Source organism: Gymnodraco acuticeps, unplaced genomic scaffold, assembly GCF_902827175.1.
Source record: "Gymnodraco acuticeps unplaced genomic scaffold, fGymAcu1.1, whole genome shotgun sequence".
In the NCBI taxonomy this organism is placed as follows: domain Eukaryota; kingdom Metazoa; phylum Chordata; class Actinopteri; order Perciformes; family Bathydraconidae; genus Gymnodraco; species Gymnodraco acuticeps.
The window spans coordinates 1,877,907-1,901,526 of NW_022990027.1; the positions used below are offsets into that span (position 1 = coordinate 1,877,907).

At 41.1% G+C, this 23,620-nt stretch overlaps 1 long non-coding RNA gene across 1 annotated transcript; it reads left to right on the top strand.

Annotated features, from left to right (window-relative positions):
• The first annotated feature begins 15,067 nt into the window (after window positions 1-15,067).
• LOC117545210 lies at window positions 15,068-16,732 on the top strand. Its single transcript, XR_004568787.1, has 3 exons — window positions 15,068-15,131; window positions 15,457-15,513; window positions 16,419-16,732. It is a non-coding gene; the product is annotated as an uncharacterized LOC117545210 (long non-coding RNA).
• The last annotated feature ends 6,888 nt before the right edge of the window (window positions 16,733-23,620 follow it).

The following is a 23,620-nucleotide window of genomic DNA, read 5'->3' on the forward strand; positions in this document are numbered from 1 at the left end:
GCCACTTCCTCACAGAGCCCCTCCTCCAACACACATGTACGCGCGCACATGACCAAAAGAGGGCACGAGATAAGTTTGTGCACAGATCTTTCGGCTATAGGCGTCTGAACCCCGCACTGATGCTGCATTCGTTTCTTGACTGCCGCTCCGTACGGATGGCTGTAAGTTGTCACAGGCCTCTCGCTGATTAAACCCATATCGAGGCATCTCTTGGCCATTTTTCTTTTTTAATAAGGTGACTTGGTAAGTGGAAATGACTGTCTTTTTATTTCGTTTGAGTGTATTTCTATTTTCACCTGATTCCACCCCCCACTATTTGCTGGCGTCATAGCCAAAGGAAGGGGTGGAGAAAAGGGGGCGGGGGGCTAGACAGTCTCACGCATAACTTCAAAGAGACACCTAGATTAACATCAAAGGCTTATAACACACCAGTGTGAAATCACACCTGCCTGTTATAACACCTCACATCAAAGGGCAAACATCAAAGGCTAATTCGATTAGTCAACTCTGAGGGGACAGGGGCCAGACAGCATAACTTCAAAGAGACTGCCTTAATCAACACCTAGATTAACATCAGAGGCTTATATCACACCTACCTGTTATAACACCTCACATCAAAGGATTAGACTACAAAGGGGTGTGGGGGGACATGGGCCAGACAGCATAACTTCAAAGAGACTGCCTTAATCAACACATCAAATAATTGGACAACAAAAGGCACTACACAGGGGGGCTTTTCACACTGTTATAACACCCATCAAAGGATCTCGAACAAAGGGAGGCGGGACTTAGCTCATTAACATAATTGTACCCACTCACATCAAAGGATCTCGAACAATGGGAGGCGGGACTTAGCTCATTTGCATAATTGGGGGCGTGTCACCTGTCACTTTGTCATGCATACTAATGAGACGAAAGGGGGATCATTACTACTACTAGTGGGGTTTGAACCTGTGCTCCCCTGATCCGAACACCAACGCACTATTCCACTGCGCCACACGCCCCCCCGTTGCAATGACATGGTTCACACCTCAATATGCTGAGACATTGAGAACACAAACATGCCATTATAATACTTAACCCACTTAAGCTCTCAAATGCTTTGCGATACACCCAGAGATGTGTAGCAGTGTGTGTGAGCTGCATAACCTGTTTCAGGTTGTCAGAAAAAGACAGTTGCACTGCTTGATGTAAGCATGCACACACTGACAGGGTTTGAAAGCTGGCTGTGTGTTGATATTTTTAGGGAGAATGGATTTCGCATTAGTGCCCTTGTTTCCTCTTCCTCCCCTCCTTCTCCCTCTTGTCCCTCTATCCCACTTTCCCTCTCCTCCTATTATTCTCATTCTGCACTAGAGGGCCGTCAGCGAACCCTGAATGCATTATGCTGCCTGCTCCATTGTTTGTGCTGTTTCTCTGCGCCTGTGCCCCACTCTCCCCCAATATTTGTTTTCATTAATCACAATGGGTGCCTGCTGCGGGTGTGTTGATGGCTTTTTTGGTCGTCTTTTGTTCCGCCGCACAGCTTTTGTCTCTAGGCATTGGCTTTCTGTGTTTTGTTTGTGCGCCTCTGTGTTTGTGTAGGCATGTGTGCGAAAGAGTTTGTGCACAGGTGCTCGTACAGTACATATATGCACACATGCAAGCACGAAGACAATGATAGGAACAGGACGTCATGCACGTTTCACTTTCCTCGCCCACGGTAATGTATCCCTCCTCCGTTCATGTCTTTCTTTTATCTCGGCTTCTCACTGGCGTTTTCAAAGGAATAAGTGGGTATAAATAGGGTATTTTACAATGCTGCATTTGCACACATGATCTCTTACAGTTCACTGACGTTTTTGATATTATGTGTGTGTAATCAACAATCAAACATGATTTATTGATTAGAACTCAACTGATGATTTAAAGATATAATATTTGTCCTTTGTTCAAAGGTGGAAAAACAACGACACCTATGTTGTTTATCTTCTTGTCTTGTGTTACATTATCCCAAATGCTTCCAACAAGCATACAAGCAGAGTATTCTGTAATTTGTGTTCTTCTGTCTGCATTATGAATGTCTAATCAAATAAACCACTTTTTTAACAATAAACGTTTTAGATCTTAATCATATTTTAACCGGAAAAAGGATTTAAATCATTGCACCTCTGGATTTTAGATTTTTTAGAGAACAAAGCTGAGGAAACCTTAATCGATTACCTGTGTCCACCTGGGAGACACAGATTGTTTAGGAAACTTGAAGATACAGGGCTTTAACCTGTTTTACTCACCAGGTCCGCTTGTTTAGGAGAGGAGAACCCTGCAGGACATTTGTCTCCATATATTAAAGTCCTGAATGTCAGGTTTTTAAGGAATCAGAGATAATAGATGAGCATTTTTAATATAACCAGCCAAGAGAAGCCATTTAAATCCTGAATGTAGTATGTTGTGTAATAAACAGGTGGTTGAAATGTCAACACTTTGAACACAACATCTGTGAGCTCATACTACACATATTCTCTGCCTCCATGCCTCCATTATTGAGAATCCTGATGTCTGGTTTGTCTCAGATGGGTGGCATTGCCATAAGGTAGATCCATAAATAATCTTTGAAGAAATATTTAAACTTTGTCTATTGTTTTCCCACCTCCTGCTCTCTTTTTCCTGGTTGCCTTTGTTCCCTCTTCCCTTTTTCTCTGATTCATTCTTTCTTTAACATGTTTTGTGCACTTCCCTTCCTCGGCTCGCCTTTTTCTCTGATGTGTGAACCAACAGGTATGTATTCTCTTTTTTTTTTTGTGTGGAAAGGCTTTGTATCACAGACACAGAACACATGCAAAAATGGGTGCATGACACCCTCCTCTCCAATGCCCGAGATGTATGGATTTGCCCAGTGTTAAAATGTTCAGCTGCTCCACAGGATCAATTCCAATTAAATATCAAATAGGGTTTCTATTTTCTTCCCATTCTCTGCAGTCTCAAAGCAGCGTGTCCAGAATTGTTCAGCATTCTTCTGTCCCCTACAAACCTTGTCTGACTTATTTTCATTTTTTCTGTATGTCCTTCAATATCCAGGTTCAAACCAGGTTTCCTGCAATATGGTACAATGTGTAATAATTAGGATGAATCCTCTGGGTGTACACAGAAGGACGCAGTTTTCCTACGACCAAATGCAGTCCTCTTTTCAACAGCCCAACAAACTAGGGACAATGGGAGAAAAAAGTTTTACAAAGTTGAGCGAGGTCTTGTCCTGTGTGTTGTCACGTTACAGAACACTGAAATGCTCACAGCGAAAGTTTGGCTTTTTAAAAAGCAATGGAAAAATAAGCACTGTTCCCTATCAGCTCCACAGGAAAAGTTCTACTAAACAATCTGAAAAAGTGGCATCTAGTGACAGCTCATCACTTAACTCTTTCTTTCACTTTTGCACCTGTCGGTTGCGTCATGGTGAACACAAAACTGTGAGTGTGTCTATCTGTATTAACTAACTCCATCCCCTCGCTTCTCACCTCACAGAGAGTGTCTTAATCAACATATAGATTAACATCCCAGGCTTATCTCAAACCCTCACATCAAAGGCCAACTCCAACGTGTGTGTGTGTTTGTGTGTGTGTGTGTGTGTGTGTGTGTGTGTGTGTGTGTGTGTGTGTGTGTGTGTGTGTGTGTGTTCCTGCAACTGTGTGTAACAGAGGAACTAAAGAGCTCTAGGGATACTTCCATCCTAACCTTCCAAACTACAATGACCATTGTTCCAAAAATGTATATTAAACACTGAGGACTTGACCTGATTACATCATCTAAGGACCTCATGCGATACACATTACATCAGCTCTTCACCCTGACTGCTTTCTCTAAACATAAAGTATAGCCTAATTCTGAATAAGGGTAAGGGTCAAATGTATGTGGACACTCAAACAAAACACTGTCGGCATTGAACATACTATAAGTCTTAATATGGTGCCGATTGCTCCTGTATGGACCTAACTTGGGTGATTGGTGTTGTATGCAATAATTCAGCCTCCAGAGCGTGCGGGCAGGAAATCATGTTGGAGATTAGACCTAAAATCCATCCCAAAGCTGCTGGACAAAGCTTGTGCACAACAAAATGGTAAAGCCATTTCTTTATGGACCTTGCTCTGTGATAGGACAACATTATGGTTAATCAGTCCTTCAACACTGTCCAGACTTTTGGGATCGGGATGGCTCCAGAGTTCTGCAGGGATGGCACATTGGCATTTTCAGTTTCCTTCGAAGAAAGCCAACTCGATTTTTGTATTTTCTCATAGGTTCTTCTTTCAGCTTTAGAATTGTCACGAGTGTAACCATTTCTGAAAAGTAAATGCAAAAGGCAGAAGTAAAAAGCTAACGTCAGGCTGTAAACGGAATACACCATCATTGCCTAACCTCAATGTCAACAATAGAGCTTTTCTGTGTTTGGCGTGATATCATTTATTGTTGCAGCCTCCTTGGTTTCATTTAGCTTGCTAGCTACTACTGTTTTAAGGAAAATCTTTCAAATGTACAAGGTGGGGCTCACCTCTTAAGCCCCAAGCCTGTTTTTCAGGTTTCAGGCTCGAAAATGACATTCCCAGAACAAATGACCATATCTTCTCTTCTAAAAGGGTTAAATTAATCATCTTTTATCTCAAAGTAATGATAAACCTGTGAGTTGGATGTAGAAAAGTCAGAATCAATATAGATGTTTTTTATTTTAAAGAAAGATTGTTCAGATTGAACATGGTAAAAAACTTTAAATTATAGTGTCCGTCCAAAAAATATGTTGTACTTATAGTGAAAACTAACCTTGGATGATGGGTTAGTAGACTAAAAGCTTTAGGAATCCAAAGTACAACATATAATAAGTACCCTGTATCAAGACTGATGCAAAACAAGTGATATTTGACCTTTTTAGACAGATTTAGCAACAAAAAAACCTCTTCTGGGGCCATTTGGGTGGATTTTCCTTATCTCTGGCCCCCTTCTTCGATTTTGACATGTGACATCTCTTTCTGACCGTTAGAGCCAATATAATCGAAGGGAAATCGTCTCGCACATACTGATGTTAAAAAAAATTGCGTCTTCGCGCAGGCAGTTTTGCTCCAGAGCGAAGCTGTCTCTAGATCTGACTTCTGAAAACCGAAAAGCAGGTTTATTGCTCATGGATTATCAGAAATCATTCAAAGTGACACAGACACATTGGATTAACCTATGGATTAACTTCAGCATCGTTTTTATCGTTTTAATGCCATTGAAGACCACTTTTGACCAGACTACCACACAGGTGAGCCATTTTGCCGTTTTTGGCTAACTAGCTCCATATGTTTTGATGTGTGTTCTTGTTATTATCTCCGAGAGTTCGTATGATTGAGTGATAATGAGGATAACCATCAATTCTGAGAGATGTGCAGCAAAGATAAATAATAAGGTTTTGTGAGTGAATTTCGGTGCAGTCATCTGTTAGCATTTTTCGCTCGTTGCTAATTCAGAGGCTCAGCGTTAGCATTGTGGGGGTTTTTTTGAAAAAAAAATTAAAATGATCAGTTAGATGAGTTTCTTTCCGTTACATGGATATAAAACATTCATAGTTTATTAAATGAACATGCCCTCAGACACTGTTTTCTGCAAGATATTGCAGGAGGCCCCCGGAACCAGGGTCTCTCGGGCTTAACAGGTTAACATAGGTTTTTGTTTGCAGTTCTTGTTTCTTCTTTCTCAATGATCAGACTTTTGATCTCGCTGCAGCTCTTCTCATTTGCGCTCCCTCACTTTTTGTTTGAGATTCTGACACAAACCTCCCAGGTAGGCGGGACTTTCAGGGGTGCGTCCCCATTGGCTACTTAGTTTTTGAGTGACAGCTATGGGCATAGATATGTCTCATAATCATTTGTGTGAACATAACAATAATTTGTGTGTAAATATGTGATTTGTAAATGTAAAACACCATCCACAAATGCATTTTAAAAGATTTGCAAACTCACAAATAAATGTGCAAGTGTAAAACGGATCTGCAAATACGCTAAATATTTTCACAATTAAAAAAAAGATCTGTGAATATCTCTTTAACATTTACAACTTTCGATCAGGCATTTGTGAATCCATTTTGTATTTGTCGACCAAAAATGCGCTTGCGGATCTCAAATCTCTGCTCGTGGATCTCACATTTCTGCTTGTGGATCGTCTTTTTACACACGGAATTTTGAGACATATTTTACGCCGGTCTCTTCTAAAATCTACTCGTGTCACTCGGTTATTTTCGGAAACCACGTGATGGCCCGCTGATGACGACATTTCCGCATGATTTAAAAGTAAGAGCATGATGGTTTGTTTAATGCTCTGTTTTTTTATTATAATGAACAGCGGAACGTTAGATGCATTCTTTATCATCATCATCATCATCATCATCATCATGTTATAGTGATACAGTTAGTTTGTGTTAGTTTATTGGTTCAATACAGCATATATCGAGCACTTTCGTTGATGTTGAAGTACAGGCTATACGCCACTTTCGGATCCCGGGTGGAGCAGCTGGCAGCGAAGCAGCCCAGATAAAACTCTTTCTTCATTGTTTGTTGTGTATTCAGTCAAGCGGGTTAAAGTTACAATGTAAAATTGTAAGTATAATGTAAAGTCCTGTACTCTGCACTAGGGTTGCCAGAAACTGACCATGATCAAAATCGATTATTCCGCAGCCCTGGCGAATAATAATCGATTATTCGACCGACCCAACAAAATGTTTTAGATCTTTGAGTTCATCTCATGAAAAATGGGAGCAAAAACAAAAGTGTTGCGTTTATATTTTTGTTCAGTGTATGTCGAATTTGTAATGCTAAATGTATATCATTTTCTCACAGGATATAGAACGAGACAACACAGTTTGTATCCATTGTGTATGAATGCTTCAGCTCTTCAGACCAACATAGTAAGATGTGAGCATGTTCCTAATTGTGTTGGTATGCAACCGGTCTGGTCTGTTTAATAAAGCAAATCTGCCACTTTTATATTGTAGAATTTGTTAAATTAAAGCAATCTTTAATTGTTTGTCCTAAACATAGCAATATATGCTTTTGAAATGTAACATGTCTTTGAAAAAATAATAGTATACAGTTTATATTGTGCATCACCTTTAGCTTGAAAATACATAGATGTGTTTTTTTAATCTATAAAATAAATAGACAGACAGACAGACACTTTATCGATCCCAAATTAGGAAATTATTTAACAGTGTGTTCAGGTATTAAAATATTTAAAGTTGGAATAAAGTATAAACTTCACAACACAAGTATAATGCACAGCAATCCATAAGATAAGTCTGATATGTTCATGAAACTCCCCAGGAGGCACCAACACAAACGTGGCCGAGTGGACTCCGGAGTTTGCTGCATGAGCTGCACTGTATGATCTATGGTTTAGTGGGCTGTCACTCAAAAACTGAGTAGCCAATGGGGACACACCCCTCAAAGTCCCGCCCACCTGGGACGTTTGTGTCAGAATCGAAAACAAAAAATTAAGGACCGTAAACGAGAAGAGCTGCAGCGAGAGCAAAAGTCTGATCATTGAGAAAGAAGAAACAAGAACTGCAAACAAAAAACTATGTTAAAACAAAGAAAAAAGACTTATAGTTTACATGATTACACAAATGATTTGTTTGCAACTTATAGTTTTATTTTTGAAATTTATTTTATTTTGCTTGACTCAGTTTTTTTTCTTTTAAACTCATAGTTTTGCTTTATTCTGAGAAAGTGTTGCTTTATCTTTATGATACAAAACGAATCCCATATATATGCCCTTCACCAAACTTTTACCACAAAGATTGAAGCACACTATTCTAAACTCTAATATATTACTATATGCAGAAGCCTTAAGATTTCCTTTATTGGAAGTAAGTTGCTTAGCACACTCAGAAACACACAAAAGTACTGGATGTCCACATACCTTTGGCCATGTATTATGTATTTCATATGGCTGGGGATACCTTGAATTAATCTTAATCTGTAACAGACACAGTGTCCTTTAATTGGATGAAATTACACAGAGGACTCTACAAGCGAAGCCAAAGAGCAGTCAACTCTGTACACACACTGTACGTGGCCGTGTAAAGTAGTGGACATTCATAAGTCCCTCTGATCCCCCATGATTAAAGAAATCCCTCAAAGCTTCTAAAAACCAGAGCGAGAGAGAGGCAGTGAGCTCATTCATTTGTGCATGTTATATTATACCTCAGTGGATTGACCTTTGACTTAATGCTGACTGTCCTCCTCCCCCTCTCTCCCCGTGCAGATTCTCAAAACTAAGCTTTAACCATCTGAGCTACAGAGAATTAATGAATTTGAAATCCCTGTGGATACATTAACTAGACCCACTTCATATGTCATGACTCGAAGTACATCAATATACGCTTTCTGCATCTGTAAATGCCTATCAATTATTAAAGTGATGTCATTACCTAGGCAATATCCATCATGAATGTGTTATATATGTCATGCAGCATTGTTGCACAATCTGCAAATTGTTTGACACCCTATCGCAAAAGCGTCAGCACCAAGCGGCAAACTCTGGGGAAGAGCCGGGACGCCAATACGGAAGTGCCACACACTGCAGTTCATCTAGTGGCCAGTAGGAGCAGTCTGCAGAAGGGAGCAATTTCCATAGACCCCCATGTTAAAATGCCCAACTTTACAGCAGAAATAAACATGTTTACATCGTGGTTCAAAAAACCATATTCTCTGTATAGTTAGATTCCCCCTTCATGACTACTGTGTGGGGGGTGCATTTTTTCTCAACTCATCTGTTTAATTAATATTAAGCCTTAAAGTTATGCATATATTAGGGCGTGGTCACATTGAGTGACAGCTCTGTCAAGTGACTGCTGCTGCTAGCTTCTTGTCTCTCTGCTACCTGCTCCGTGATGCTAGCTACAGGGACTCTGCCTGCTCAGTTCATCCAGGGAACACAACTTGAAGCCGGCCGTGGTTGTTTATTCTTCATGCTTATATATCGGACTATTGTGACTCGCATTGATGTGTTTATGATTTGAATCAGCTATTCTTTCACACACACATACCGGTTTTGGGCCGAGGGCGACACCGTACTTCCGGTATCCGCCATTTCACATGAGGTGCAACCAGAATAGTCAACTCTAAAATACCACATATATGCATTGGCATGATAATATTATTGTGACAAGTGGGGTATTCACCTGGTGTTTCCAGAAGATAGACGTAGATGCTGCCAAAATCGACCGAAGGCCACTTTCGAGAGTCGTTTTTCCATACATCTGCAGGCAGTCTGTAAGGGCAATCGGACAACCCACACAGCTTTAGTTTACGCTGGTAACGACCTAGAGCACACCCCTCAAGTCCAGAGATGTAATCCGAAGACATGCAGCGATTTCTTCGGTCGTTAATTCAGAAAAACCTAGTGCGCTCTGCCTGGCTACGTTAGCTAGCTGTTTATATTAGCACCTCCAGGATATTAGCACCTCCAGGAAAATGGCGTATTTATATATATATATATGGCGCGCGTTGCATTGTGGGTAGCTCGTGACGTCACTGTGTGTGAAAGAATGTTAAGGCTTGGGTTAGCGTGTAAGTGAGTGGTAGCTACATCGGTGCTAACGATGCTAATCGTAGTCTCCAAGTTAAAACCATAGACTGTATATAAAGGTTAAAACGAAATAGACAAGTGTTAAGCATTAAGTGGGATAATACTGTAGAACAAACGGCTTCTGTTTGAGGTTATAAAATAAGGTCTTCCTTGTAACTTAGAGAGATATTTTATTATGTAGGTAGGAACGGTATGCATCGCTAAGGTTAATTTAAATTGACTATGCTCAAGTATGTAGACAAGCTCATGTTGAAGTAGTGTATGTGAAATCAACCTCACAATAATATGTGTGTATATTACAAATAATAATGTCATATTTCAAGATGATTAGGTTAGATATTACAATATGGTTGGTTGAGCTGGAGTTCATTATTGAGCTTACACGTTAACGTCACAGTCTTCTGAAGAACGAACCCAAACCTTGTTTTTATTAATTGCATTACCAAATTGGTATCAAATAAACCGTAAGCATTGGTAACACAACTTCCAAAGTTACAGTAAAATAAAAAGGACCCTGACTCGGACAATACACAATCCAACATGTTCAACAGAAGAGAATCAGTTATATTGTTTGTACACATGGTACTTTACATATATCTTTTTGTTTAAGGTGTCCAGGTGATGCAGACAGGCTGGACCAGAGAGTGAGACAGAACTGGACTCCTCACATCAGTGAACTTCAGCACAGGTACAAAGACTCTATTTTTCATACTGTACAAAGAATCAAGAAAGATATTTGTTTAAATGAATGAAGTATTGACTTGAATACACTGATATACATTCCATTAAACAATACTAAATACTAGATCACCTACACATCAGTTAAGTTGAGGGGTTTTTCCATGCAAAAGGTTACATTTAGATGTTAACAAGCAATATGATTGTGTGAAAATGAGACCTTGTGTCTCAATGAGATCTACACCTGTATAAATAAAGGCTAAAGAAATATGGTTTTGTCAGCTTTCTAATTTAATGTATTGAAGGCAAAGATATTTAACACATAGTGAGAACTGCTACTATTTATCTCTCAATATTGTCTGTAAAAACGTGGTAAAAGTTATTCTTTCAGTGAGACAACAGAGCAAGCTTCTACAGTTGCACTACGTTTTGATAACAGTTAAATATTATTTTGATAATAACATATATTTCAATGTTGATGAGCTTCATACTGTTCATTTATAATCTGATCGTCTTTGTAGCTCACTGTTGAAATAAAAAAAATCATTACAATTACAAAATAATTATATCTACAGCCCCTAAACACACAAACACACCGCTTTCATAAATAACACACTTGTTCTGCAATAATATGTTTTATGTTTCCTGTCATTTTTGTTAGGAAAGGACATGCCTGAAAGACACAACATGTTCTCCTTCTCTGAGGGTCAAGAAGAACATCCAAGAGGAACATTAAAAGCTGATGTTATGAGATTTTAAGACCAGTACAGGACATTCACTAAGAAACTACTTTTATTGTGAAAACAGTCAGCTGATCGAATGCACCTATTTCCACATCTACACTCCATCAGCTGATTATTTCTATTTGCCTCACTTTATGAGCTTCACATCGCTTGTGCCTTGTACCGCAGAGTTTGCAATGTCACAAATAAATGGGGCCAATCTTCAGTCAGATGTGAATGTGTAATCTAACATTTTCAGTAAGAATAATGGACAAAAGGAGTGCAAATACAAATACAATTTATTGAAATGTGAACCAAAAGTTCATCAAACATGTTTTAAATAAAAAGCACATATGGACAGAAGGTGTAAACCTATTAAATGTATAAGTAAACACATTTAGTCAAATAAAGTGACAGACTAGGCCTGTGCAGTTGGTATCGGCTGTGCCCAGCATGGGCTCCTTCATCAGCCCTGGTCCTCCTCGCTGAGGAAAGACCCTCAGTCCTCTCCAAACCAACAGACAGGACGTCCATCACACGGAGGTTTCTCCCTGAAGTCTCTGCAGCCCTCTGGACACCATGCTGTCTCAATCCGTCCACACTGAATATGAGAGGGGGGAAATGAAAATAATAAATGCTTTAGACAATAAGAAACATAAAGTTGACTGTTGAGTTGCTCAGTTTTTTTAGATTGTCAATACTATTACTGTATAACTAATATCTCAGGTTAAGAGGCACATTCAAATACAGATTGGTCTTTAAATACATTTTGTCTTTTGAATTGTTTGTCTAAAGTCAAGGATCTAGAACTAGTACTTAGTTTTAATGATAGAGTCTGGTTATTATGCTGTTTGGAGGAGGCCTCACAGGTAAGAGCGCAAACTAGCTACCATCACATGTACCTTAGCTTGACTTAAATGTATTAAACGTGTAATTAAGTGATATCAAAATATAAATAACTAATGTCATGCAAACATATTAATATTTGCTTGATTCCAGTGTTGAATTTAGCACAATTGCATACAAACGTGAAGGGGTTTTAAGATTCTGAAGTATTATGCTAAAAACTCAATAACTTCGATTATTATTTATAGTTTTGCTGAATAGTTTCATGTCCGCTTACCTTAGAAACGTAAAATGCGACGGCAGTGTGCAGATGGGGAGCATGTTAGCTTAGCTTGGTAGCTTCAGCTAGCTCTGGAACTTCCAGCTCGGTGGCAGCAGGTACTGCCTCGGCTCCGCCTCTTTGCCCTTATTTGGAGCAGGCTGGAACAGGCGGGAGTTGAACTCTGACGTTGCTGTCGAGCCGTTAGTGGCCGACTCCGCCTACCAAGGGCTTCTCGGCAACTCTGCAGAATCCTATGGGTGACGTCACGGACCCTACGTCCATTTATATATACAGTCTATGGTCAGCACTCACAGAGATGTAATATTTGAAAACATTTTTGTTTTTTTCAAAGACCCCCTTGGCGAGCACTTGGGGGCAGCACAACAATCTGAAAATACAACATTGACATATTATCACCTTATACACCAGATATGGCTGATGTGTGTGTTCTTAAATTAAATCACCTGTGTAATGTCAGTCCAACAATGACTCTCTTCTGAACTTTAAAATTGAAAAATAATAGTATACGTAAATGAAGCATGTGACTGAAAATAATTTAAAAATAGCGGTGAATCGTCAGATCTGTAACATTACTAATGCTCTAACACTACAGCACTCTTTGGCCAGAGTCATTTCATTGCACTCTCTTCTTATGCAATGGTTTAATTGCATGAAAACTGAATCATATTTGTAGTTACTTTTACATTTTTAGCGTTATATTTTGATAGAATAGGTTTTTCCTTGTTGTGAAGAAAGCAAATTCCACTTACTCCAGTCATTTAAACAAGCCCGATTATGCTTTTTGGGGTTTTACTGTAGTTTTTTGTGCATGTTAATCTGCAAAGGCTAAAATCCCAAAGTTCTCTCCCACACTCCTCTCCTGCCCTAAACACCTCAAATTGACTCCTTTGTTTACTTGCATAACGTAATGACATTTGTAAAACGTGCACTTCTATTGGCTAGCACTCCAATACATTGTATGTGATAGGTTAGGGGCGGGACATCACTAAGCGGTTGACCAATAGCCACAGAGCCAACCAGCTAACCAATCAGAGCAGACTGGGCTCTAGTTTCAGACAGAGGGTGAAAAGAGGTGCTGCAGCACAGGCAGTACAAGATTAATATAGCATGTCACAGTAGAGACACAACATACAAATATGAACCTGAAAATGAGCAACATTTGCCGTCATTAAGTGAGGTGAGGTAAAAGATTATTTGAAGTTCAGGAGATTCATTGAATATGAATAATGAATCATAGTTATTACTAAAGTTGGGAAGCATGTTTTACTTTTTTATTATTTAATTAAGTAATTAATTTCCATCTGTCTCTTGGAAGCCCACAACTTTATGGAAGTGCAATATTTGAATCATTGGAATACCCCTTTAATATTTCTACAGCGCAAAAAAACAACATACAAATCCAACTCAGCCCTGTGAAGTTTTCACACTTTAACATCAAAGCAGTCCATATATTTCTATTTAGTTTTAGGACGTTCCCCATACTCGTGCATTGAAATTGCCTCTAAAAATTCAATTTTGCTTGCTCTCTGTCTCACTCAGTGTCTCTCTTTGTCTCTCCCTCCTCCCCCCTGATGCAAAAATCCATACTGTTGTAAATGAAGCTGTGAGGATCGATGCTGCAGGCAGGGTAATGTCGGAGCGCTGCCACAAGTGTATTGCTACAATGATCTAGTGGTTAAAAACACATTCACAAACAGAGAGGGGAAGATAGATCTGAGCCAGCAGCACGCCCACATTGCTCTCGCTGGAGACATCATCAAATTAAACAACAACTATGATGTGTTTCTGCTTTGTGCCCCCGCTACCACACCACCATTTTGTCTCCACACACACACACACACACACACACACACACACACACACACACACACACACATCCACACACACACACACACACACACACACACACACACACACACACACACACACACACACACACACACACACACACACACACACACACACACTTTGTTTTCTCTTCTGCTATTGACAGGAACCTCCGGTGGGGTAGAATTATAATGGAATACATGACATGATTTGTTTCGAGTTCAGAATGAAGGCCAATTAGTTTAACAAGTACGAGACAAATCTTGTTTGACAAAAGTTTATGTCAGGGCATGTGAAACTTATCCACTGGGAGATTTGTTGCACACACACAGACACTGACACACACCATAAAACTAGGAATAGGCTCTTGGGGTCCAGGGTTTTCTACAGGAACCCATCCTTTTATAACATTCAGGAGCAAACCCCAAAGTAATTTTACAGTGTGGTAATTCTGTAACTATTTAAATTGCCCTTCCCCATTGGACTTGAATATGACTGCACTGTTCAGAATCAGAAACCTTTATTAGTCCCACGGAGGGGAAATGTGCGTAGTTACAGCAGGAAAAAGAGCCACAGACAGCTTAATGTTACATATGTTAAATATGTGACATGCATTACAAATAAAAAAATAAAAAGTAAACTGATATAATACAAAATATAATAAAAAATTAAAAGTTATATAATTTAAAAAAATATACATCCTGTAACAGTTCTTAGGATTTAGCAGCTAGGTATATATTACACAGTTATTAACGGCATCTATATATTGCACATATTGCACATAGTTTGTTGGTATTTAGCAGCAAGGGGTGATATAGTCTGTGTTGTGGTGTGTGTGGGGGGGATCAACTAGGGGCTGTTCTGGTTGTATATTCTGTCCGCTGCAGGAAGGAAAGACCTGTGGTACAGGGGCGGATCTACCGGGGTGGCATGGGGTGGCAGCTGCCACCCTAAAACACATCCTTGCCACCCCAGCTGCCACCCCAGTTGGCAGCTTTGTTTTGAAATAAAAGTTGTGGCTCATCGGACATTTATGAGAAAACATCTCTAATGTCCGAGTGCAAGTGAATGCACCACAAGACAGTTACCCCCCTCCCTGGCGCGAGCTGAAATGTGATTGGCGGCGATTTAATTTTGAACGGGACAGAACAAATAGAGAAGCATTCGGTGAAGTAGACGGAAGGAATGAGGTAAGACTGATCAACTACGTCTCCTGTGAAATAAGTGTAGAACAAAGCTAATGTTTTCCAGTTACAGAAAAGAGAGAAGTTAGATATGTCCATGTGAATCATAACGTTAATGCTGATATCGAAACAATACAAATCCGGTTGAGTAACGTTATTATCAGTAACTCTTTACTTACTGTACAGTGTGCGTAGAACGTTAGCTAGGTTTTTGTTTAAAAAAATGTCATGCATGAAATATTTTTATATTATCAATCATTTAGCAAGATGTACGACCTGATCAAGGCTAAACGATTCTGCTCTTCAATAATAACTTTTAATCTTATTTCAGGAATCTGTTTGGATTGCAAGCAAAGATTGGGCCACAAGCTAGAGTTTGAACCACACAGTAAGTGGGAAAACAACAAGCATTTGCTCAAACAGCATTTTAATTTGAACACCATTATTAATAATGATTACTGGTAATATAAAAGAAAATAACGTAATAAATGGACTTTGAATCTTATAGAAATGAAGAGGAAACGTGGCATTGCAAGTTTTTTCTCACCAAAAAGGATAGAAAGTGAGGCTGAGCAACAGGGAAGTGACAAGGTAAATGACCAGGGACATGAGGAGGTGGAAGGAGATGAAGAACAGCAACAGGAAAGTGTCAGTGATGAGATAGAAGGCAAAGATGAACAGGGACAGGAGGAGGAAGGAGAACACAACAGAGAAGAAGAGACGGAAGAGGGAGAGGATCACATAGACAAGGTGCAAGAGGGAGAGAGCGAGAGACAACAAGACGGCATGCAGAGCTCAGACAGTGAGGGGGAAAGGAATATTCCTAAGCCCTTGCAACCAACGGCCAGTTGAGTTGGTCCACATGGTATGAACATTGTTAATACAAAGTATAATGCATCTGAATAAGATGCAAAAATCACACAAAAGGACATTTTGCAAAACAGTTTATTTAAGAGACAGGGCTAGCCTCAGTCTAATAAATATATTATTAATTCAAAAAAATTATGTTTGCTTTCCTTAGATAGTTTTGAGTATGAGGAAAAGGGTAGATTGTGAGTATTTTGTGTACAATGTATTTTAGACCTATTATAGCAGCTGAGGTTGAAATTCAAAAATTACCCAAAACAATACACACCCAGGCCAAAATGTTGTGCTGCACGCATTAACACAGCCAGTAGGTTAAACACATATTGAATAAATGACGGCTCCAAACTGTGTTATAATTAGTTGATTATAATGTGTAATCAGTTAAGCTCTATTACAGTTTGAATATGTTTTACTCCCATTTTCTAGACATATCCAAGTCCAGGTGTGGGGAGCCAGCTCAGCCGACACGGGAGAGTTTCCCCAAGACCCTTCAGGGAGGAGCCAGAAGAAGCTTCAGAACGGACGGGTACAAAACTCATTCATGGCTTGAGTACTCACAGTCCAATGATTCAGCGTATTGTTTCCCCTGTAGACATTTCTCTTTACCTGATGCCCCCAAGACCGTTTTCACCTCAATTGACGGGTATCGTAACTGGAAAAAGGCCACAATGAAAGACAGTGGTTTCTGTTCTCATGCCCGATCTGAAAGCCATGTAAATACAATGTTTGCATGGGGAGAAAACAAGAAACTAAACAAAAAATGCAACATACACCAGTAAAACTATCCAAAACGAGATACTGGAATGTTTGGCTGCAATGGTTAAGGAAGAAATAATTCAAGAGGTTAAAAAGAGCAGGCAGTTTGCAGTTATTGTAGACAAAACTAAAGATCTTCAGAAAAAAGAGCAAATTTCATTTGTTCTGAGATACTATTACAATGGTGTTGTTCACGAGAGCTTTCTGGAGTTTGATGTGGCAGAAGGCCTGGATGCTGCTGCGTTAAGTGGTAAGATTATTTGTTTTCTTGAGAAACATGGGCTGGAGTATAAAGAAAACCTTGTCGGTTAGGGCTACGATGGCGCTGCAGTGATGAGCGGGGCACATGCTGGTGTTCAAGCGAAAATAAAAGAAGTAGCCAAAAATGCTTTCTATGTGCATTGCAGTGCACACTGCCTAAACTTAGTCATAGTAGACTCTGTCAAAAGTGTAACAGATGCGGGAAACTTCTTCTCATTGATGGAATGATTGTTTGTGTTCATATCTGGGTCTTATGTACACAACAAATGGCTGGAAGTGCAGCGGGAGATGTTTGACGGTGCACCAAGGGAACTCCAAAGGCTTAGTGATACACGTTGGGCCTGCAGACATGTAGCATGTCGCAATGTTATGGAACCTGCAATAGTACAGCTGCTTGAAGAGATTTCCTCTGAGAACCATCCACATAGAGCTGTTGAAGCCAGGGGGATATTGGTTCAGATTGATCTGAATTTTGTTGGATGCCTTGTACTGTTCCGAAAGGTCTTGAGTGACTCTAAATTTTTGTCAGATATGCTCCAGTCCAAAATATTGGACTTGGCTAAGGCCGTGGAACTAGTTGAAGCACTTAAAGTGACACTGGTACAATATCGCAGTGAAGCCTCCTTTGATGAAGTGTGGAGTGAAGCACTTGTTTTATGTGAAAGAAGTAGCATTGAAACAACTCAGCGAAAGCCAAAGAGGTCAAGACAGACAACAAGGACCCTTCAAGATAGTGTCATCCCTTCCACTTTGGGACAGCATGTAGTTCCAGATGGCAAACACTCTTTTTGCGTCAATGTGTACTATCCAGTTATGGATAACATGATTGGAGAAATAGAAAGACGCTTTTCTCACACAAATTGCAACATAAAGCAAGGTATCCAGGCACTAAATCCATCAAGTGCTACTTTTTTGAGTGAGGAGGCTATTCTTTTATTGGCTAATGCCTATGATTCTAATATTGAGGATCTTAAACACGAATTACATCAGACGAGGAGAGTACTAGAAAGAAAGAATAAGGAAAATGGGAGTCCTACCACTCTGATGGAGTTTGCTCAATTTTGACCCATACAAGGATGTTTTTTACGAGTTGTCCAGATTGTGTAAAATAGCAGTAGTTTTACCGGTGAGCAGTGCATCCTGTGAAAGAAGTTTTTCAACTCTTAGGATCATTAAGAGTTATTTGAGGTCTACAATGACAGAAGTTTGGCTGTCTACAATGACAGAAGTTTGGCTGTACTCAGCATTGAATCCAAACGCAGTAAAGCTTTGGATCTCAATAAGTTTGTGAGGCGTTTTGCTGAACAACATGGAAATCGCCGCATTCAGCTGTTATAGCCAACTTGATGCTCTGCTCACGAATGACTCGATGAGCATAGAAAACTGTTAACTTGATAAACTTGTGTTAAGGGAAATGTGTACATTTGTCCTCAGTTGTTAAATATATATATATATATATATATTCTGTACTCAAGCTCACAAAGGGATGTAAAAGGGATGTCATGTTATTATTGTACCACTGTGAGGCAATAGGTGTTGTAATTCTAAGTTAGCTCGGCTGAGGGAAAGGATGCACCTGCAGTGCAGAGTAAAATAAACCATGCCTAAGGACTTAACAGTTCATCGTCTCTGTCTCAACTATTTCTCTCCGAGTGCAACGTATGAGGAAGCTGCCATCCTTAACCTCTTTGTGGGGGTCTAACATTGATTGTTAACATTGATTGATATGACTGCGATTAAATCAGCATATACTTCTGCCACCCCTCAAAATCTCCTGCCACCCTCTTGCCACCCCATGAATATTTTTCTAGATCCGCCCCTGCTGTGGTATCTCTCCGTGAGACAGCGGGGGTGCAGCAGCCTATCGCTGAAGGAGCTACACAGTGAGGACAGGGTCTCCTGGAGGGGGTGGGACATATTGTCAAGCAGAGAGGACCATTCTCCTGTCTCCCACCACCTCCACAGTGTCCATAGGACTCCCCAGGACAGAGCTGGCCTTCCTTACCAGTCTGTTCAGTCTCTTCCTGTCAGCAGCCGAGATGCTGCTGCCCCAGCAGGCCACACCATAGAAAATGGCTGATGCCACAACAGAGTCAAAGAAGGTCTGAAGGAGTGCCCCCCGCACCCCGAAAGACCTCAGTCTCCTCAGCAGAAAGAGTCTGCTCTGTCCCTTCTTGTACAGAGCAGCAGAAGTATCAGTCCAGTCCAGTTTATTGTTCAGATGAACACCCAGGTATTTGTAAGATTTCACAATCTCAATGTCCACTCCCTGGATGTTCACTGGTGTCGAGGGGGGAGTGTTGGCGCCGTCTGAAATCCACCACCAGCTCCTTGGTCTTCGCTGCGTTCAGCTGGAGGTGGTTCCTCTGGCACCAGAGGGTGAAGTCCTGCGTCAGCTCCCTGTACTCCCTGTCGTCCTCGTTGGAGATGAGGCCAACGATGGCGGAGTCGTCCGAGAACTTCTGCAGGTGACAGGTTGCAGTGTTGTGGGTGAAGTCTGCAGTGTAGAGGGTGAAGAGAAACGGTGCCGGCACCGTCCCCTGGGGGGCCCCCCGTACTGCTGACGATGGTGTCTGATTGACACTCCCTGGCCCTCACGTACTGTGGATGGTTGGTGAGGTAGTAGAAGAAAGAGGGGCTGATGTGAGAGATGTCTGTGAGCTGATGTCCGGGGGCTGAGTAGAGGTGGGAGAGGTGACAGGGCCATTTCCAGGCAGTGGGGACAATGGGGGGTGCAGCATGGGGGAATGGGTCGGGGGGAGGGCGCACGACTGATCTAATCTGTTGAAGAAGATATTGAAGTCGCTGGCCCACTGACGGTCCCCACGGACCTGGGAGTCTGGCTCTTTGTAGCCAGAGATGGATTTCAGGCCTCTCCAGACTCTGCTGACGTTCCTCTGCTGCAGCTGTTCCTCCATCCTCTTCCTGTAGCTGTTTTTCCACTCTCTGATTTTCCACCTCAGCTCCCTCTGCACAGTCTTCAGATCCTCTCTGTTGCCAGATCTGAAGGCCCTCTTTTTGTCTTTCAGGAGAGCCTATATGTCAGGGGTAATCCAGGGTTTATTGTTGGGAAATGACGTTTTCCTCACAGAAGTTAATATAGACCGTGATGCAATCTGTAAGGCCGTTGATGTCCTCCCCGTGAGAGTCAGTGAACACATCCCACGCAGTAGTGTCAAAACAGTCTTTCAGGGCCTCCTCAGACTCCTCAGACCACTTCTTCACGGTGCGTGTGGGCACCGGCTGTCTGTGGACCAGAGGTTGGTCCACAGGCTGGAGGTGAACCAGGTTGTGATCAGAATTGCCCAGGGGAGGAAGGGGGGATGAGCTGTATGCATCCTTGGTGTTGGCATACAGTAAGTCCAGTGTTTTATTGCCTCTGGTGGTGCAGGTAACATATTGTTTGAAAGTGGGCCGAGTTTTTGAGAGAGAGGCATGATTGAAGTCTCCAGAGATCAGGAGAAGAGCATTTGGGTGCTGTGTCTGCAGTCTGCTGACAGTAGAGCTGATGACATCACATGCCTCTTCAGCGTTGGCAGAGGGTGGAATATATGCAGCTATCACGAAAACATGCGTGAATTCCCCAGGTAAATAGTGGGGCCTCATGCTAACAGCTATGTCCCTGTTGCAGATTCGTTCTTTAATAGTGATGTGCCCTGGATTACACCATCTATCGTTCACAGCCAGCCCTCCTCCTTTCCTCTTACCATGCTCTCTCGTCCTATCCGCCCAGCAGATGAAAACCATCCAGTGTAGCGTTAGTGTTACATTGTTATCAAGTACAAAGCACCAGGATCATTGTTGCCATTTCTAAGTATGTCCTTGGATGGCCTCCAAGAAAAGACTTGGGATGATCTTTTGTTCTTTATCTTTCAGCCGAACTTCTTCCTTCTCAATGACTTTTTCCCCTCCCTCTTTTCTTATTTCCCGTGGGATTAACGTCACTCTACCTCTGTTTCCGTGTTGCCACAGCAGCCCTCTGGATTACAGAGACTCCTCATCTCTACAGCAAACAACACACAGATGCTCACACACAAACATACATCTGTCATGGGTAATCTTCAGAGGGCGACCCCTTTCAATCCTGCATAGGAACAATTTATTTACCGGCACGATCACGATATTTGGCTTCGTGTTAATTTTAGGTTAGTTTGTGGGGATAATGTATCTATTAATTTTGTCTAGACAAAACAACAGGAGCGTTGGGTCTTTATATAGTAAAGCCAGTGTTCTAAGGGTCAAGATGTTGCCCCTGTGCACAGTCTGTGTCCTGGGCAGATTACATCCATCATCCCTGCTCACATCAGCTTTGATAAAAACAACACACAAACGCAGCTACTCTCTCCTTGCGAGCTGTGCCGATGAAATGCAATCGAAACATATAACCACTGCTGAGAGAAACAAAGTGTCTTCTTTTTTCAGTCATTGCCACTGCTTGTGAAGTTAAACAGCAGGTAGACCAGCGGGGAATGCGTCCGTGAACAAACTTTATCACAGCGCCTAGTGTTCGCTAACATCCTGGGCATTACGAACACAAGACTTTGACTCGAGCCATAGTCTGATCCTTGTCTCAAATCCACTGAGCAGCAGAGTCAACAGGCGATGGCAGCGCAGATAGCAAACTATGTGGAGTGTCAACAGGCCGCTCGGCTCCGGATAAAAGCTCTGTTTGTTTGGCGAGCCTGATCCTTTCTCTATTCTTCTGGTCTTGGACTTTCTCCGACAGCATTCTGGACCCTCGGCTGAGCAGTACAGATTATGTCTGATCTCACAGGTATTTCAGGTAAACATCATCCCACCACTGGAGTTTAAAGCTCCTATCCTGATCTCTGCACTTAATCACCTCTCGCTCTGCCACTCTCTCTCAGTGATTTTCATCCCCTCCTGTTCCTCACGCCGACCCTGCTGATTAACATTTTTTACGCAAATGCGTGTTGTTCCAACAACACTGAGTGGCGACTGCTTGAGATGTAATTAGAATTAAGGATATTGATCACACTGGGCCAGACGATGGCGTTATAAATAATAGCTAGCATGAATAAGTGAAAGCGATAGGTGAGCTCTCAATGATTTATGTACAGACTGCCGTGGTCCGCAGCATAAATCACCAACAGCCATGTTCTTATTGAGTTATGAAGCCCCACAGTTTCAGCTAAATAATGGCCAACTCTCCGTCTTGTGTGTGTCTACTCAATCTATAAGATAACACCCGTAGAACAATATGCAAACAGTAGTGTATGCTGTGTTTTACTGAATTAGTTTGTTCAACTCAATTATATATTAATTCAATTTTACATCCTGTGTGTGTGTGGTTTCTTGGTGTAAGTGTGTGTTTCTAATGGCTTTTTCAGCATTTATTTTAATTAGAAAAACCACAACTCATGATGTTGGAACAGCAGTTGACAAAAGACTGTGCTGTGGATGTTCCATCTTTACATGATTTTATTTATTTGTGTTTATTTGTTTAGGGAAGTTATGTACTGTATAGCATAAACCAATGCCACACACCACAGAATGTATAGCTATTTATTGCAATTCCTTTCCCTTTTAAAATACATTCAACTCAAACCCAAATACACAAACAGGAAGTAACCTAAAGTATTGTATGTAAAAAAACTGAGGACTCAACAAGACACTATAAAACGAAACAGGACACATGCATAATAAATCAACAGAAAACGGGAAGCACAAGATTAATCATGACTACATGACTGATGGTCCAGTTTGAGTTAAATTACTTTAGGTAATTCCATATAATGATACACCTGAAAAGAAAAAGCTGTTTCATTGAAATTATGATTTATGTTAAGGTAGTGTTAAATTAACGTTAGTGTTACTGAGCCTGAAACTCTGAGTGGAACCTAAGGCCACCAACGCCAGAGTCTGGTTAAGTGGGAATCTATAGTGTGCTAAGAGGATTAGCAAGTTAAGAACAATTGACCAAATTGAAAAACAACTTTAAAATAGTTTTAGCATGTTAGCTTAACCTTTACCTATTAGCACCACTTGCCTATCAGTGGTGCTAATAGGCAAAGGTTAAGCTAACATGCTATGCTAACATGCTAAACTAAGCAACGGTGTATCCCCGTCAGTGTTCATTTCGTCAACGAAAACTATGACGAAAAATGTTCGTCAGCGACCTTTTTTACATGACTAAGACGAGACGATGACGAGCTAAAAATAGATTCTTGATAACGAAAACTATGACGAAATGTATACTTAGTTTTCGTTGACGAGACGGGACTAAGGTGTTAATGGTGGACTATCTGACATTCAAAATGCAGCATATCTTCCCCCAAGTGTCCGTCTTGTCTGTCAAAATGCATCTTAGGTTTCTAACTTGCAATATCATTATTCCCGCTCTCTTCACTCCAGAACGGCCCGTCCACAGAGCGGCGTGCGTTGTCGCTTGTCGGCGGGGGGGGGGGGGGCTGAAACTCGACCAACAACCAATCACATGAATCTCCCGCCCCGGACACACAAGCACGCGGTTTGATTGTACTGGCATATGATTCGATTGGCTGACGCTTCCGCCGAAGCTTCAAAAGTTGAACATTGCTCAACTTTCATTGTAAGCAACGCGAGCAAATATACGCTTCGCTCCCACAATG